Raw genomic sequence first — 17,805 nt, 5'->3', positions numbered from 1 at the left:
AATCTAGTTGAGTGTTTGTGTTCTTCAAAGATTCTTTCAGCTCATGAGCTAATGTGGCCTTCTCTACCAAGGTGGCATAGACCATCTCCCCAGTCTGCTTGTGGAGCTCAATTTGGTCCATAGGATGTATGTCTTTGGCCAGGACCTCCACCCTTGTTTTGATGAAATCTGCAGTTGTCATTGGGTGCGGCCCCTTGGGTTTGAAATGGCTGAATATCATTTTTTCCTCTTTGAAGTCGTAGACCGACATCAACCTTTCCTGCTGGGCTGGAGTGGCATCTATAAACTGTTTGTAAACCTCAGCCCTCAATAACTCATTTGCTGCCTTGATTTCTTTGAAGGTAGCCTTAGCACTTTTAAGCTTCTGGCTTTGCTGAGAAGAGGATGACACCTCCAAACCAAGCTGTAAATTCTGCTCCTGCTGAAAGGAGCTTGTCCCTGTATGTTGGCTGCCTTCCCTGTCCTTTGCTGTATCGTTCAAGACATCTTCAGTGATGTCTTCCACCTCTGGGGAATCTGCCCTTTGCCTTTTGGCCTCTGGCTGGTGGGAGGATCCACTGAGGGGAGTGGACTCTTCTCTTTGCCTTTTAGTACCCCTCTCTTCATGTGCTGGGGTCTGCAAAACTGAGGTAGTTAGTGGCTCAATTTGAGGTGGCGGTGTTTGCATTAGGGGGGTTTCTGGTAGCCCAGTTTGTGGCAGAACAGTTTGTCCTTGTTGCTGCTCTGTTTGTTGATCTTTTTGCTGTGATTGTTGTTCTGACTGTTCCTTTTTTGCTTCATCCTCTGCATCCATTTTTCCTTTTCCTTTATCTAAGCCTGGTGCTGCTGTAGAGAGTGTCTGCGGCGCTGTCCTGGTAACTGAGGTCCCTCCTCCCACTGATTGAGGCAATCTGAAAGGTACCTGGAGCACATAGTCCAGGTCAATTGTCTTCTCAAGTTCTTTCATATTTCTAAGCATTCTTTCTTCTTCAGTTAAGCTCTCAACTAGAGTGTCCAGCTGCCATTCTTGTAAGTTGGCATACTTTTCTATGTGTGGGTAGTGGCAGTGTTTAATCCCTAGGAGTCTGTACTTAGTTCTCCTAGCAGTGATGAAACCTTGAGGGTCATAAGGGACCCATCGAAAACTGTATGACAATTTATATTTGTCCTTGAGGATCAGGTCTGCAGATTCCCATCCTTCCTTCTTGTTCATGATGAAAGGACCCAACTCATTTTTGAAGTTAAGGTGTGCCTTTTTCTTGGAGCTGTGGAAATGGGTAAGGTCTGACTGAATCAATTGCCTGTAATACTCCAAGGCAAATAATCTCATAGGAACATACTTGGGTAGCCTGTATGGACAGAGCTCACAGCCATATACTCTGAACACAGTATGGTTTTCATATAGGTACCAATCACCTATTTTGTACTTCTTAGACAGCTGCAAAGCTTTCTTGATCTCATTAGATACTCTGGGTGGAGGGGACTTCATAAGCATGCAGGAGACTGGGTATACAAACTGGTCAACAAATTCACAGTAGGTATAGGGTGAATTTGTGATTTCATGATAGACTGAGGTCCAGAAAATGACAGATCTCCTCTCTCCTTTGTTATCCAGCCTTCTGATGTAGCATGGGAAAGCTTCAGAATGATAAAACATGAACAGGTGGTAGATGTAAGCTGAGTATCTGAAGACCCCCTGTCTGTCCATTTTGCTCAATTGATCATGAATCCTATTGGCTATGAACTTAGCAAAGTTATACTTTCGGGCAGGGGGTTGGCGTGGGCTGTAAGCAGACAGCAATACGAGCATGGCTTGATCCACATGCTTACTGTTTTGGTAACCTAACACATAGGCTATCATGTCTAGTAGCAGCCTGCCTGAGTCATTGAAATGTTCATGCAGATAAGGGGGTGGCCCTGTAGGCTGGCACTCAGCTCTCATGTAGTTCCTGGTGACCTTTTGCAGCTCCTCACTGGTCATCTTGTCACCAGCTTCCAGCAAGTACCTCATGGAGAATGGGACTAGCAACTCCGTTTGATCAAACTGCAACATCTTGTTGATGGACTCAGCATTTATATAAAAAAGGATCCTCCCTGATGGAGTATTGACAGCTCTGTGCTCCAGATCATAGTTTTGAGCACATAAGTGAATGATTTCAGGGAAAACATTCACAGCTGGGAGACAGTAATAGGGCAGGTTTGACTCCCACATTCCATCTGTACCAAATCCCTCCTTATGGTCTTCCCTCAGTGTAGTGAAGGTCTTCAAAAAGTCCCTGTCCCCCTCAAAGTCATTGATGAGACAATCCTTGTCAATAAATGGCAAGGCCTCCAGTTCCTTATTGGTCTGATTCAGTGGAGTAACACTGAGGGAAGAGGATGCAGAGGCTGCCATGATTTAATCTGTATGTGTGCAGGGAGAGGTAAAAGTTTGATAAGTCTTTGAAGACTTAAGCAGCAGGAAAACTGTACACCGTGTGATGTCCTCTTCTAGTGTCAAATTGTAAGCAGGTTGGTAAAATGCTGTAAAATCTCAGGGATGTGGATTGCCTAAGGGGACGCTGCAGGGACAATGATAATTTATTAGGAAGAGTGCAGGTGGCCTGTACTTGGCAAAAGGGAACAATGCCAAGTACCTCGGGGGCAAATTTTGCAGTTTTAACCCGCGAACTGATTTCTCCAATGTCAAATTGTGGCTTAGGGATGGGGCAAGTTGCTTGGGTTCGGTTTAGGTGCTCAGGTGGAGCTGAATTAAGTGAATTTACCAGTCTTTAATGGTGAATTCTACAGAGAATTGGAATTCATGGGCAAAGTGGAAGGAAATGGCAAAATACCTGGAAAATCGACTTGGAAGCTCGCTGGCCGGGTTGTGGCGACTTGGTGCCGTCGAATTCTGAACTTTGAATGGTCGGATTGTCGAATTTGATGGCTGAGTGAGAGGTTTCGCAGCATCTGTTGGCAACGGCTAGTTTCTCTTTCGCATGAAAATGAGCGAAAACGACTCATTTAGTCGTTTAAATCGTTAAATTTGGCAAAAGTGTGCATTTTGGCGCTTTTCCGCCGATGACGTCAGCATGACGTCATGGCGGGGCCCAGGTACGGAGGTGACGTGGCGGCTGAGGTGTTCGCCAGGGTGGCAGGACACGGTGGCGGGCGGGTACAGTGGTGGGTTCGCGTGGAGGGCCACGGGACGCTGGGGCGGGTACCGGCGAGGTGACGTCAGGGTGACGTGCAACTGACGTGGGAGGAAAGTGGTATTAGGGGTGGCGGTAAGCGGGTTCCCCGCACCACCTTTGGGCAAAGGCGGTAATGGGGAGGGGGGCTCCGAACAACCCCGCCGCCTGCCACGCGTCCCCTGTACGGGATGGGCGAAACCACTTTCCCCGGACGCTAAAGGTCGGCAGGTCGGGGAGTGAAAATGACCGCCCACCTTTAGATCTGGGCGACGGAGATCTGACGACTGGCGGGCCTTCCGACTGGTCGAGCATGTTGGGGAGGGGTCCCGCCAGCGTAATAAAATATTCAATTTAATAATTGGGCGGAGGACTATAGGAAAGTGGGTTTTTCCGCAGTTTTTGGGTTTTTTGAGCTTTTTCAAGGGTTTTTATGGGAAAACGGGGTTTTTGTGCGTTTTCAGCAGAGAGACGGTGAGGGTTGAGGGAGAGGATTTCTGCTCATAACCAGAGGTCAGAGCACATCCAAGACAAGGTTGACCACAGTCCCAGGTGGACTGAAGTTCCCTTAGACCATTTACTTGGCTATAATGCCAAAAGGAGAATATGTAGATAATGCTGGGATTTATACACCTTGGTGTTAGTAATATTAGGGAAAAAGGTGATATAAGGGATTTATATAGTAGGGTAAGTGTTAGTTATGGAGGAGGGGTAAGTGGATGTGGAAACCATTGAGTTTATGTGAAACAGGCTTGGTTTCAAGAGTAGATCAAGATGAAAAGATTTTTAGACAAGAAATGTGGCCTTTAAAGATCAAGAACCACCATGAAAACTTAGTCTTTTCCATGAATCTCAGGCTAGTGAGGGAATGTTAGAAGTGAAATTGGAGGGGAGTGAGGGAAATTAGTCATGCTTCCAGCTGTAATCTTTTGCCTTGCTGCCCACCATCACCAATCTTGCAATGATAGGGATAACCTTTCTGCAACCCCAGCTACCTACCCAGCTACTTGCCTAGCATTTTATTTCTTTTTGGAGGGTGCATTTGGACTTGCAAACCCTTACTTGCCTTTTCTTTTCTTTGGCTTTTTTCTTTTGCTTTTTCTATCTACTTCTACCCTTATCTCTTCCAAGGTCCCAGATTAAGCTGTTGGGATCCTTTTCTTCTCTACCTAAACTAGTTGTCTGCCAAGATTAAACAGTTTGGACAGACTTCTTTCTCTAGTCTACAACACAAAATTGAACACATGGCATGATCCAGATTAGACTGTTGGATCATCCATCAAAATTTGAAATAAGGTCATCAACATTTGAAACACTTTACACACCTTCTTTATCTTTAGGAAATATGGGATCTTTGTGAACTCAAAGCAGAGCATATTTGGACTTTCTCTTGCCAATCATGAAATATGAAACCTATTGGTATAGGTATCCAACACTACGAAAACCAAACCAATGGAAAATCCTTACGTTCTTCAAAAACCGTACATAAGAATTTAAAAATATATCAGAAGTTGTTGAGAGTTTGGTCCTAATACCTACCCTAACTAGCTTGGAAACTAAAATAGACAAATAAGTAGAAAACCTAGAGATTAAACTAGAAAAAAAAACACTATATCATGTTGAAGGAGATGAGTCAAAGGGGATCACTTTAATGGCTCTTCTCCTCTGCCAAGAGCATTGGTTAGCCAAAGAGCAAGGGTGAGTTGATATTATATCCTCTATATGTGGCGGTTTAGAGATTTCATGAAAATTTGGATCTCATCCAAATACTAGAATAATCTCTTCCTTTGTTTCATTGAAATCCAACAAAATTCTTCCCACCAATGTCTTCATCTACCAATATAAGTCAACTATTTACATATATTGATTGTATATGCCATGAGAATGCTTAGTATCGAGGACCCAGTCAACAATTTCTCCTACAATGTTTGTATTCGATAAGAAACCCTATTCTACTATAATATTTCTCTCCACCTCTACTATCTTAGCTAGAATTTCAGGCGACATCTAGAAGTGATACTGGCTGGCTAAAGCTTCTTCCCACTAGCAAGCATGCGAGGTTACTTAGGCTTCATAGGAGGCCACCCGTTTGGAACATGTGACACTCTACATTGGCATGATGACTACCCTAGACCTGAAATTGGATTGCAGAAGTAGCATTGGGGTAGCAAGAGTGGCAAAGTTATGGAAAGGAAAGTCGAAAGGGTCACCATAAAAGGAGTGAATAATGTAGATTGAAAAATGATGGATCCACTAATGATAAGTTGTAGGATCATGAAGTCTCACAAAAGAGGAAGTGGAACTAGAGGAAAGGCACTAGAGAATAGGATTAGATGCAAAGCCTCTCACAACTTCAACCCAATTCTTAGAGGAATGTAGGAGGAAACAACAAGGCCAAATGGAAACCAAAACACTAAAGCCTAGAGGTCTCCTTGTTGAGGCAAACCATTCAAGTAGCAAAACCATTATAGAGCTGAGAAATTATAGTTCAAAAAGGCTAAGGAAATTCATGGAAACAAGTAGGGGAAAGGATGGAGTTAATCCCACAAGATGGTAATTATAATGAATGTACAAGAGATGAGAAACTTCATAATGAAATGTCTTAGATGACCCATCACCACTTGGTGGCACTAAAATTGATGTCAAATGGAGGATTCATAGAAATTCCTCTCACACTAGTGCTCAAAGGGATGAATTCCATGCCCCCTCCCATGCATCACGCTCATTCCCACCCCATATAGAGGGTATATATTGGTTTGTCTAATTTGGTTACAAGATTCCTCCAAATCATAGCTTGGGAGGTTTTCCCAAGTTTTTACTAATGGATTCGAGGATAATTGGTATCCTTCATTAGGCAGTTTGTCCACTATATTTTCACCTAATCTCCTAATGTGTTAGGGAGGATTACTTTAAAATTCGAAAGAGCATTAGCTACTCAAGTGAGGCTAGCTTATAACCTTTAACTGGTGGATAATTTACTGGGATCGGATACATTAAGGATATTTTGATCATTCTAATAGTTAGTTGGGAGTCCCCTTTAATCATCAAGTTGAAAATCAAAAGGGATGATGCTTCTCGGAGCCAAAATTTTAGAGAAAGGAGATCCACAACATTGTTATTGTTTCTGTAACCTTAAGAGTTATAGAAAACCTTGCCAAAGCTTGAAGAACTAGAATTTCCTTTGGAAGTAGCATCAAAGTTGTGTTTTATGAACTTATCGAGGGGTGAATGCCAAGCTATATGAATTTTCGAGAGAGAGGGTGATCCAAATCTTAGGGTGGCTTATAGTATAGGTTTAGATGTATAAGTCATAAAGTCATATTTTATGTTTGTCCAACCAAGGCTTCCAGAGTGTTTTTCCAACCAAGGCTTCCAGGATTAGTAACTCAAACCAAGCTATTACTGGACTTCCAAAGCGTTTTTCCAACCAAGGCTTGTAGGAACTAGTAACTCAACCCACAAACAAAGGAACATAAGAACCAACTTGAAATCAAAAGAAAGGAACCCACAACATCATGGCTATCCAGGAAATGGAAGGGGCATGAAAATCCGTTTTCATTCCAGGCAATCTTCCATTCCAATGACAGATCATAACTAAGAAACCACCTGCATATTCCACGCATGCCAAAACTAGTGAGGAAAACATACTTGCAACTTGGTACCTGCAAGAAAAACCAGTTGTAGCCGTTGATCCTTATGTCCTCTTACAGTTTCCTACTCTTTCTTTGCCTTCTTTCTCCAAAGTCCAAGTATGCCACACTCCTCGTACAGTTCTCCAAGAAAACTCTAAGTGTCAAAGGGTACGAGTGAGAGAGAATAGAGAGAGAGCTCCAAAACTAAACTGATAAAGGTATGCGACAAAGCTTTCCAACTGATCCTCAGAAGAATTTTTATCAATGAGGCCTCTATTTTCTTCATTTTTCATTATTTTCCTTCATTTTCCTCTTCACATGCAACTCCTCTTGCCTTTCCAAAGCCTTTGCCATTTCCTTTGTCAATTTCCTTAGCCATAATAAACCAAATGAACACCCACTAGGATGTTTTTCCCACCATTCATCTTGGAATACGTGTCCCATGACCAAGGTCTTATATATTTTTACATGAATTTTTAACCAAGGTTGTTACACTAATCCCTAGCCAATTTGGGTTTTGGTTTAATTTTCTATGTAGATTATTTGCATTGGTTCACTCGAAACTATTGGAAGTCTCATTGATCTTCTTTGGTTATTGGTTTAACATTTTTGGAAACAACAACTTTAGACCTCGAGTGAACATCGGCATACACACTTTCTTCTGGGCTCGCCCTCGTGTCAGGTTTGTCTTGGTGGGCATAATTCAAATTTCCTCGGACCACCACTTCATCTTCCATCCAATCCCTTCTTGTAGGTGCTTCTATATTTAGTTTATCCCCCTCCTTCTGTTTGGTATTCTCTTTGTTTAGCATGTCATTTTCTTTCTTGAGTGTAGTAGAGTGCCTCCCTTTTCCACTGCCAACTTTGTACTCTATTTTATTTGGCTGCTTCATTTCTTTGTCTGGGATTTGAGTCTATCATTTAGTTTCCCTGGCTCAGGTGTCCCTAAATGCATGAAAATTTAGGTGGGATTTGTATCTCTTGGTGGGAGGTGGATGTCCCCTCTATTCTTGACTCGCAAAGTCATCTACAGGGACACAATTGTCTTCTTTTGGGTTGCAATTTTCTTGGTCTCTCATTCATGTAGCCCCCCCTCTGAATTCCTAAGACTTCTGAGCCTTCCGCAAAATGAAAACAAGTTCTTCCCTACCTATCATTTGAGAATATGGCCAACTAAGGTAAAAATCTGGGAACAGAGGGGGAATTTGAATGCAACAATTGTTCTCAACAAATTGTATTCTCCAATTGGAAACCATGGATATAAACTAGAAGTACACCAAAAAATGTCGACTTCCATTAACCTCCAGGAATTAATACAAGCTCTGAAGGAAAAATTAGCTCACTAAGATGATGAGATAGATTCTTGACGTCAGTAGATGGAAGACCAAAAGATGAAACTATTTTCCAATTGCAGTGCTTCCAGTTGGCATATAGGCAAACCCCTGCCTAATCTCAACTGGCCTCCGGATGATGATTCCACTCCACTTCTCTAAAGTACTCCCATTATAAATGTGTATTATTTCTTGGTCAATTTTGCAAGCTTTACACATGTTGCCTTATAGTAATAGTCAGTTTTAAATATAGTATTTTTGTATTTTCAACAATGTTGTCCTTAGAGGACCCACTCCTAGATGAATCAACATAATCAATTTCCCGAATATCTGCTGTGTTCGGGCGCAAATTTTAATATAAAATCTACTCATTTTTGTAAAAAAAAGGAAAAACAAAAACAACAATTGCATAAACTATTTAATTATGCATGATGCCTATACTATAGAAGTTAAACTTTATGGTATCCATTATAAATTCATACCTATATCGTAACTTATAGGTTATAATGCATAGCTTAGTGGGGGTGTTGCTATAGAAGTAAAACTTTAGGGTATCCATTATAAATTCGTACCTATATCGTAACTTATAGGTTATAATGCATAGCTTAGTGGGGTTTTGCTACATCCATTGTTGGTGACACTGTATAAAGGTTCCTTACAGAGTAAACGGGATTGAGTGTTGTAAATTGTGCTTATAGTTGATTGGTATTTCAATTTTCCAAGCACTATTTAATGATTCAGCCTTGCTATGTTTAATGTTGGGTTTTACTAGTTTCATTATTTTTTAAAAATATCAAAATATTTGATAAATAATCTACCAATTTAAACAAAAAATCATTATAATTTATCTGTATTCCATTTTTCCCTACTCTATTTAATGTTTGAGTTTTCTTAATTTCATTAACTTAACTTTCAAAAGTGTTTAGATATTTAGTATTGAGATATTTGATAAACCATATACAACTTAAGGGAATATGTGATGTTAATGGTGCTCAATTCAATTTCCAATATTTCCAATGAATAAGAAGTTCATGACTCAATTAATTTAATGATTTAGACTAGGTAGGATTATTTTTGGTTTTTTCAATTTCATTAACTTCCAAGCATTTTAGGAATTTCGATAAATAATCTACCAACTTAAACAAATGTCATAGGGCAAGTTTATGGTGCTCAATTCAACCTCCACTATTTCCAATAAATAAGATGTTTGTAACTCAATTAATTAACCGGAGCTGCAGCGACATCGTTTAAGACGGGAAGCAAGTCTCTCTCCAAGTGGCAACAAACACTAACCTACGTCAGTGGGAACCTTGATGTTGCGAATCAATGCCGGGTGTGGAAATTAGAGATCAGAATAAAAGGAACCGGTGTAAGTTTCGAACGTCGCTAGTCTCATTGCCACCCTCCTGACTTTAATGTTGGGGGAATTAATGTGGCTACCGCCAGAAAGGAAATGAGAGATCAAAATAGATGGAACCAGTAAGTTTCGAACATCAAAGGAAATGCATTCTGATTAGTTTGTATAAGGTGTGGAATCTTGAATAATAGTATGTCTCATGATCTCGCTTCACTTTCCTTGTTATTAAGATTAGCGATTAGCGAGTATTTACGATTTTTTTTTGGTAAATGAGATATTTCATTTACGTAGTAATTTAATATTGTAATTAGCATAATTATATTTATCAACGTGGTTAATATAGGTCAATAAGCATATATCTACCCCATTACTTAATTATTATTAAATATATTTTGTTAAAAAGCTAATTATTTCTTATTATTGAAAACATATAAATAACAATAACTATATTAATTTTTGTTACATCTTTACAACCATATTTATCAATATGGTTAATATAGGCCAATAAGCATATATCTATCACTCACTACATTAATAATTATTAAATATATTTTGTTAAAAGTTAATTATTTCTCATTATTAAAAACATATAAATAACAATAACGATATTAATTTTTGTTAGATCTCAGACTTTTGTGATCTATATTTTAGATAAATGTCTTTCAGATTAATCCTAATGATGTGATTAATCCGAAAGACATTTATCTACATATTAATTTTTATTTATATAATTATATTTATTATATTAATATTATTTTGTATATTAATATAATATTAGTTATTACATAAAATTTGTCTAATATATTAATAGTTATATTTAGAACTATAATATAATTCATATATAATATAATAATAACATTTAATTATTATTAATAATATGTATTTATCTCTACTATTGTGTTATCAAGTTATTCTTAATAATTGTTATATATTTGTTAATATAATTGTCAATATATTTATATATTTACTTGGAGTATATTAATAATATTAACTATATATAGACTACATATTAAATTAAAATATATTATAATATTACTTGCAAATAAAATATATAATGTATATAACAATATAATATAATATAAGAATATTTTATATAAAAATATGTTATTTAATAATATAATAAGTAATAATAATATATTATAAAATTTAAACCCCAAGGTTTATTAATCTCTTGTGTTATAAATATTGATCTCAAGATATTAATAAAGCTTAGGAATTAATATTTTAAAGTCAACAAATTAATAAACCGAAGGGATGAAATTATAAACCCAAGGAATTATTAATATTATAAACGAAAGGGATTAATAAACCCAAGGGTTTAATATTATAAATCTAATGAATTAGTAAACCCAAGGGATAAATAATATAAACCTAAATGATTAACAAAACCAAAGAATCAATATTAAAAACGCACGAGATTAATAAACCCTAACAATTAAGATTTTAAACCCTAGGAATTAATATTTTAAACTCAAGAGATTGATATTTTAAACTCTGGATTGATAAACGATAAGATTATTAATATTATAAACCTAAACACAATAGTAAATGTGGTTGAAAAACACTACTAAACTTAATGATATAAATATAATATTAATCATAAAATTAATAATCATATCAATTAATATATAATAATAAAAATATTAAAAATAAATATTATAATAAAAATATTATTATACTTATAATTAGAAATAGTTATTAATTTATACTAATAATTAATTATAATGTTAATAGCCCACGGGGCTTTGGATTGACGGTGAATGGGTGCATTGTTAAGGCACTCCTTGCGATAGGTCATTGGTTCAAATCCCCCGTGGGTGCTTACCTACAAAAAAAAATTTAATGTTAATAAATTATTATTATAATCATTTTAAAATAATTATTGTTTCTACTAATTACTTATTATTAATTAATAATATTATTGATATTTTAAATTAAATATATGATGATGATGATGATGATGGAAAAAGAAAGATACCTTAAGGAGCAGCGGGAACGAAGCAGGAAAATAACCAAGGTTTCAAACGGTTACAGAGTTAGTCCTCCATGAAAGGATGCACATGAGGGAGCTCCACTCCCTCCTACAAGCAGGTTGTGGTTAGCAGGGGAAAAAACCAATGGAAAATGGCAGAGAGCCTTCAGAAGGAAAAGATAGAAGCAATGAAGAAGCGCAGGAGGGAACTAAGTCAAGGGAGTACAATGATGCATTGGAAAATGTGGAAGAAATCAAAGAGAAAAGCACTAAAGACAAAGCACACATGGGACCATGCAAACCCAAAACAACGGTAACTCCCAGAGTCATTTTAAATGATCCAGCGTTGTAGGTGCATAGGGATCACATGTAAACATATGCAATCATTTTTAAATTCATGGGGTTGTGGCTCACTAAAAAAGCATTACAAACGTGGATTAAATACCACTGGAAACCAAAAGGCAACATTGACCTACATCTTGGGTCCAAGGGATTTTTCACTGTAGATTTTGCAAACATTGAAGACAAGGATAGAGTGTTTGAAGGAGGGCCATACTTTTATGCTGCAGCAGGCCTCTATATGTGACCTTGGATTATGAATTTTGCTCTGGAATGTGAAACTTTTACTTCAGTCCCAGTTTGGGTAAGACACTACTCTCTACCTCTTGATTACTGGCAAACAGAATCTCTATCAGCCATAGGAAATAAGTTAGGGCATTTTGTCAAAGTTTCTGAGGCTACTAGAAGGGGGAAGTATACTTCCTTCGCTAGAATATGTGTGGAGATGGATCTCTCTGGAGCGTTGTCGGATGAGGTTATTCTGGAAGTGTTTGATGAGGAATGGATACAAACAATAGATTATGAACATATTCCATTCAGATGTCGCAAATTTCACGAACATGGACATCTGGTCAGAGACTGCCCTCTCAGTAAGATAGAGAACAAAAACAAAGCTGATATAATGAAGGATCCAGAAAGCTTCTTCAAGGTGGAACACAAAGGAAAAGGGGGAAAAAGAGGACTAAGAACACACAAAGCTACAAGGCAGCAAGTTAACCAGAACATATTCCAAGTCCTCGATGCAGACGAAGGTCCTACAGATACTGATAAAGCAAAACAAGGAAGCCAAGTGGAGGAGGAGAAAGAAGAAGAAAGTGAGCAAACACAAGAAAACGAAAAACTGAAAGAGTTTATGATAAGTAATGCCAAATAGGCGATGGATCTTGAAATGACCCAAAGTGAGATGGATATGGAGGACCATGAACTCTAGGAAATTCTTGAGAAAGAGAACCTAGATTTAGAAGGTTTCTTGAATCAAGGAACCAAAGAAGGGCTAGACTCGTTACCTACAGAGGAGTTCAATAGGGTTCAACAGTTGTTTTTATGGAAGACCCAAACTAAAGGGTTGGACAGACTAAAACACAAAGATAGACAAGGCAACGAAGGAGTGAAAACGATGAAAAATACGGCAGGACTAGCACCCAAAATCCCAGGAAAGAAGAGGGGCAGAAAAAAGCAGAATGAGCTGTTGATGGAATGCAGAAAGCTAATGATAGATTCAGGTAAGATGAAAGACCTATCCAATTATTCCTTTACTAATCTTTAATTATGAAGTTCACTTCTTGGAATATCAGAGGTCTAGGTAGTAAAAGGAAACAAAGGTTACTGAGTAATAGAATGAAACAAGCATCTCCAGATGTGATTTTCATTCAGGAGACCAAGTGTTCCATTCAGAAGATAAGAGATATCCACAGCAAATGGCTCAATAGATTTGAGTTTCTGGAAGTCAAAGCAGAGAATACAGCAGGAGGTATTCTCACTCTGTGGAATCCACAAAAGAACGAATTAATAGATGTGAAGGCATCTAGGGATTATTTATCTATAGTAATTCAACTAGTAGGAGATAAGGAAACCTACCTGGTTACAAATGTCTATGGCCCACAGAGAATGGATGACAAACTTAGGCTTCTAAACTCTCTGGAGACTCTTAGAAATAGACATGTAGGAATACCCTGGATCTTAGGGGGTGATTTCAACATGATTAAATCACTCACAGAAAAAAAGGGGGAACTAGAGTTCTAGGCAAAGACTCTGTGGCTTTTCAAACCTTTATTGATAAGATGAAGCTGGTGGATATTGAAATGCATAACGGAATCTTCACCTGGAATAATAAAAGAGGAGGAGAGTCTCAAGTAGCTTCCAGATTAGACAGATTCATAATCTGAGAGGATCTTATGCTCAATGAAAAGGAAATGGTAGCAAGAGTGCTACCCTTTGGTGGTTCAGATCACTGGCAGATACAATTGGAGGTTCAGGCTATTGGTAACCCCAGAAATAAACCTTTTAGATTTCAGAATATTTGGCTTTCCCGCCCAGATTTCATTAGCAATGTAACCAAGTGGTGGGCAGAGGATATAAACATTCAAGGTACCAGAATGTTCCTCCTTCAGAAAAGATTAAAACACATCAAGCTTTGGCTTAAAGACTGGAACAAGACTGAATTTGGCAATATCTTTGAAGAGAAAAAAATGATTGAAGGCAGACTGCAGGAATTTAACCAAGCCCTTATCAAAGAAGGCCATGAAAAAGCATGACATAATCAAGCCACCAAATATCAGCAACAATGGGAGAATATATGCAGTCAAGAGGAAATATTTTGGAGACAAAAATCTAGAGTCCAATGGCTAAAAGAAGGTGAATGCAATACCAGATTTTTTCACAAATCCACCATGGCAAACAGAGCACATAATAGAATTTCTTTGATTAAGGATAAAATAGGAAATAATCTCAATTCTCATGAAGAAATAGAGGCAGTTCTAGTCCAACACTTTAGAAACATAACACAGGAAACCAGTTATGAAAGAGAACACTACATCCGAGACTTTACTAACCACATACCGAGGACAGTTTCCAGAGAGGATAATGTTAACCTTTACAGGCCCGTGACCGAAAAGGAGGTAAGTGGGGTTCTCAAAGAAATGAAGAATGGTAAGGCGCCAGGCCTGGATGGTTTTAATGTCGACTTCTTCAAATCTTGCTGGAATGTTGTCAAACAGGACATTCTGCAGGTAGTGGAAGATTCCAGGAGGCACAGAACCATTTTGAAAGCTCTGAATTCCTCCTTTATAGCCCTGATCCCTAAACAGGAGCTAGCTCAAACCCCTGATAGATTCAGACCTATAGCTTTATGCAATGTAGTTTACAAGATAATATCAAAGGTGGTTGCAAATAAGCTCAAACCCCTCTTATCTTCACTAGTTTCAGGAGAACAATTTGGATATGTGGAAAGGAGGTAGATTCTTGATAACATCATCCAAGCTCATGAAGTGGTGCACTCTCTTACTAGTAAGAGAAAAACTGGAATGATCATGCAACTGGATATAGCCAAAGCTTATGATAAACTGAATTGAAACTATATCAGGAAGGTTCTTATTGCTTTCAGGTTTGATCACAATTGGGTAAGATGGATCCTGGCTTTGATTACTTCTTCTAGTTTTTCAATTCTAGTCAATGGCTCTCCTTCAGAGACTTTTACCCCTTCCAGGGGCCTTAGGCAGGGTGACCCTCTATCTCCCTTTCTCTTCATACTCATGATGGAAGGACTAGGCAGGGCTGTCAAGAATGCAAAAGCAGTTGGTAACATCAGGGGTATACAACTCTCCGACAATGGACAGGCCTTAACTCATCAACAATTTTTGGATGATGCCATGTTGCAGGGAATACCCATAGTCAAAGAAGCTCTTGCTTACAAACAAATTCTGAATGAATTTGCCATGGCCTCTGGTTTGGAAGTTAATCTTTCCAAATCTAAGATTTTTTTCTTCAATACTAATATTTCTATTCAGAGGAACATATCTAGAATTTTGGGCTTCCAAAGAGACTCTCTCCCCTCGAAATACTTAGGGGTTCCTTTAACTGCAAAACCATCACACAAGAGTATTTGGGAGCCGATTATTAGTAAGCTACAAGACAAGACCAAGAAATTGACAATGAGATCATTAAACTTAGCTCACAGTTTGGTCCTCACAAAGGCTGTGCTTCAATCAATCCCAATCTTTATGCTTTCAGCTATCGCTGCCCCTAAAGGAATTCTGCATCAAATGAGAAACATACAAAGAGACTTTCTTTGGGGTAAGGGGGAAGAAAAGAAGAAATGGGCCTTAGTTGCATGGGAAAAAATATGCAAACCCGAAAGCCACGGGGGTCTTGGATTGGGTGATCTTGAGATTCTTTGTAAGGTTCTAGGGGCAAAACTATGGTGGCGATGGATAAAGGAACCAGAAGCACAATGGGCTATCACTTGGAAAGAAAAATATGCAAGTGCTTGGCTAGATAATGATCACATAAGGATGGATGGGAATATAAGAGGATCTCATATTTGGAACAAAACCTGGGATAACAGAAGCTTCATTCAAGACCATAGCTTCTGGGAAATTAGAGAGGGAGACTTAGCCTTATTCTGGGAGGATAGATGGCAATAAGAACCTATTCTGTTATAGGAGGACCTGGAGGACCTCAAAGCAGAGATAGATACTAAGGAGCTCACCCAGGTAAAGGATTTTTGGGATCAAACTAATAGTACATGGAAATGGAGAAAATGGAGAAAACCTGACCTTCGAAATGACAGTAATCTAAAAACTAAGGCCGAAAGACTAATGAAAATGTTGGAGCAAAGGAAAATTCTAGTTTCAAGGGGGCATGACCAGCTGAGATGGGGCAGCAACAATGAGGGGAACTTCAATCTCAAAGAAGCTAAACTCATACTCCTTGAACTTGATCCCCATGCTCCTAACAGGATTTGGTAAAACCTTTGGAAGCATAAGGGTTGGATGAAAATTAAACTTTTTCTGTGGTTGGTTCTGCAAAGGAAAATCCTAACATGGGATAATATTAGGAAAAGGGGTTTCCTAGGGCCCTCTAGATGCCAACTCTATGAGGCTCAAGAGGAGACCATGGAACACCTTCTCAACAATTGTATTTTCACCTCTAGATTATGGGATGCTTTTGTAGCTATCTTCCAACAATATGACAGATATATGGGATTTCTTTTCAATACTCTCACCAAATGGAGAAAGAAATTTTCAGATAATGAAGTTCTTGGTTCTGCATGGGCTCTTACACCAAGTTTCATAATTTGGAATGTTTGGAAAGAAAGGAACAATAGGATCTTCAAGAATGTTAAGAATTCTTCCCAGAATATTTATGATCTGATCCTAAAATAGATTAAGGAAACGGTTAGTACTACCATTCGAAATCTTCCCTTGAATCCCCCTTCTACCACAGACTAGAGGATTCTCTGCCAGCTAGATTTGCAGGGACTTGTTCCTTAGGGCTTAGTTAGGAAAGCTTCTATTGTGGATCCTGAGCTAGACTTCTGGCATCCTCCCCCTAAGGGCTTTCTCAAATTCAACATCGATGGGGCTTCCAAAGGTAATCCAGGCAAGGCAGGCCATGGAGGGGTGTTAAGGGATGACAGGGGAGATATTCTTTTTATCTTTCATGGCCACTTAGGAAAGGCCACCAACAACATGGCGGAGTTAATGGCCATGGAACAATGTCTTGAGTTCCTGGTTCAGGAAAATCGTCAAAATACAATCATTGAAGCTGACTCTGAGCTGGTCATCAACTCAGTCAAAAGAATAAGCTGGGGAACAAAACCGGAAAAAGCCTCTTCAAACTGGAGGCTAATTCAAGTCTTCTAACGGATTCATAGTCATCTACAGAGCCTGAGAATAGCCAGTTTTGCGAAGAAAGGCCAACAAACTAGTATATTTGCTAGCCAATCAAGGATTAATCTGCACAAATAATAGGGCAGTGATGAATTGGCAAGAGTTCCCTAGAAATAGACTAAAGACGGAGTGTCAAAACCAAGCAAATGAAGACAATATAGTGTTCCTTAAGAGAGCCATGGAGACGGGTACAGATAACCAGCAGGTGTTTGTTTAGAGGCATGCTCACAATGGGGTCTTTTGAAAACGGTATGGAAAAGTTAACCGAAGATTCCCAGATTAATAGATGCACTGAAATTTCTAGTTGTACTGATGAGGACAAAAGAGCTTCAAGGGTTGTAGGAAGGAAGGCGCAGAATGCTTCATGCATCGAGTCAAGGAGGGTTGACGATGCAAACAATCGGGAGCAGATGAAACTTGAAGACTGCGAAACTAGAGATTTTACTTTCCAGCCATTCTCACTGCAACCTGAGCGATTTGTTGTTGATCATGGCCCTCACAAGTGGGAAGCGGTATTTTCTTTTCGGGAGCAATCCCACTCGGTAAGCTCCACGTGGTGGTGGGGTCGGGAGGAAAACCACCCTTATCGCATGCTAACTTCCATGAAAGTAGGTGGGTGCGATATCTATCTC

The sequence above is a fragment of the Pinus tabuliformis genome, chromosome 8, assembly GCF_031772625.1.
Source record: "Pinus tabuliformis cultivar Carrire ecotype Pingquan chromosome 8, CPIR1, whole genome shotgun sequence".
In the NCBI taxonomy this organism is placed as follows: domain Eukaryota; kingdom Viridiplantae; phylum Streptophyta; class Pinopsida; order Pinales; family Pinaceae; genus Pinus; species Pinus tabuliformis.
The sequence above is the reverse complement of the archived record's forward strand: the minus strand, read 5'-3'. Positions refer to the sequence as shown.